Genomic DNA, 2,009 nt, shown 5'->3' on the forward strand with positions numbered 1-2,009 from the left:
TTCACTTTGCAGAACTACTGCATTTGTGCGCATCCTTCAATAGTGCCATACAAACACTTGAGATTGCTCAAATTGCTATGATTTTTAAAATTAAATGTATTAAGTTGTGATAGCAAATGTTTAGCAAATGCCATATTCATCTGTAAATATTTAACCCAAGCAAATTTTTGAAGTTATACTTCTTATACGACTTAGGAAAAGGTTGCGGTAATTGTTTAACGCTTCAGTGGAGAGGGAATAGCGTTGAACAATTAACGCGAGAGAGAGAGAGAGAGAGTGAATGAGAGTAAAGCAGGGAACTTAAAGCACTTGCCATACTTATGCTATTTGAGCAATTCTTGTATTTGTAGAACAATATTTAAATTTTTGGTTGGTGACATATTCACATGTGTACGCATATGTATGTTTGTTTGCTTGTGCATTATTTGTTTTTCTTTCGTTTCTGTTTCATTTTCTTTTAGTTGTTTCTCAACTATTTTGTGTGACTTTTGGTTGAAATACTTTGCGTTGGCCGTTGAAAAGTTAAGACTATACTTCACAAAATCATTTCTGTAGTCAGTCTTCATTTACTTTCTTTGCAAATCGAAAGTATTAGCACCCGCGATGAGGAGGTATATCATTTTATCAAACAGCGTGAAGTTTATGAACTTCATTTCTAATTTTGTCTTGTGGCATATTAGAAATGATGTTTCTTCGATGATCGTGAATAAATGTGAATTTAAGAAAGTGTTGGTCACTCCACCACATTTTTATTCTTTCCCTCTCGCTAGTTTTCTTTCATACAAAATTATATGCATTTCTTGGAATATCACTAAGAAGTATAACTTCTTCCTCGCGTAGTGACTCCACGCACCTTTTTTTTCTCTCTCTCTCTCTTTACTTAAATCTAATGAATTCGCATGACTCCCCATATGGAATATTACCCGATTTGAGGAAATCCAAGGCGAACAATAAATGCTAAAAACTACACCACAGGGGAGTTTGGAAAACAATGAGGAGCTTAGAATGATAAAGGAATCTCTTATGAACTGAAGAAATCGTTAAGTTTGTAATATTGAAAGGCTTATTACTAACAGTTAATTTATGGGAAATTTTAAATTCCATTTCCCATGAACTGGTGCTTTGATTTATAGTTTGTAGGCACATTTTTGTTTTAAACACTTTACATTCTGTCAGATTCCAGACGACAAGTTACAGTCTTCTTCTTCTTAACTGGCGTAGAAACCGCTTACGCGGTTATAGCCGAGTCCACAACAGTGCGCCACGCATCTCTCCTTTTGGCGGTTTGGCGCCAATTGGTAATACCAAGTGAAGACAGGTCCTTCTCCACCTGGTCCTTCCACCGGAGTGGAGGTCTCCCTCTTCCTCGGCTTCCACCAGCGGGTACTGCATCGAAAACTTTCAGAGCTGGGGCACTTTCATCCATTCGAACAACATGACCCAGCCAGCGTAGCCGCTGTTTTTTTATTCGCTGGACTATGTCTATGTCGTCGAACAACACATACAGCTCATCATTCCATCTTCTGCGGTATTCGCCGTTGCCAATGTTTAAGGGACCGTAAATCTTCCGCAAAACCTTTCTCTCGAAAACTCCTAGTGCCGTCTCATCGGATGTTGACACCGTCCACGCTTCTGCACCATAAAGTAGGACGGGAATGATGAGGGACTTGTAGAGTTTAGTTTTTGTTCGTCGAGAGAGGACTTTACTTTTCAATTGCCTACTCAGTCCATAGTAGCACCTGTTGGCAAGAGTGATTCTGCGTTGGATTTCAAGGCTGACATTATTATCGGTGTTAATGTTGGTTCCTAGGTATACGAAATTATCTACAACTTCAAAGTTATGACTGTCAACAGTGACGTGGGAGCCAAGACGCGAATGCGCTGACTGTTTGTTTGATGACAGGAGATATTTCGTCTTGTCCTCGTTCACCACCAGACCCATTCGCTTCGCTTCCTTATCCAGGCGGGAAAAAGCAGAACTAACGGCGCGGGTGTTGTTTCCGATGATA

The 2,009-nt window shown here is 39.6% G+C and overlaps 1 non-coding gene across 1 annotated transcript; it reads left to right on the plus strand.

Moving 5' to 3' along the window:
* Positions 1-524: 524 nt before the first annotated feature.
* On the plus strand, positions 525-733 carry LOC114804473 (small nucleolar RNA U3). The gene has a single exon (XR_003752662.1). It is a non-coding gene; the product is annotated as a small nucleolar RNA U3 (small nucleolar RNA).
* The last annotated feature ends 1,276 nt before the right edge of the window (positions 734-2,009 follow it).

Source organism: Zeugodacus cucurbitae, chromosome 5, assembly GCF_028554725.1.
Source record: "Zeugodacus cucurbitae isolate PBARC_wt_2022May chromosome 5, idZeuCucr1.2, whole genome shotgun sequence".
In the NCBI taxonomy this organism is placed as follows: Eukaryota; Metazoa; Arthropoda; class Insecta; order Diptera; family Tephritidae; genus Zeugodacus; species Zeugodacus cucurbitae.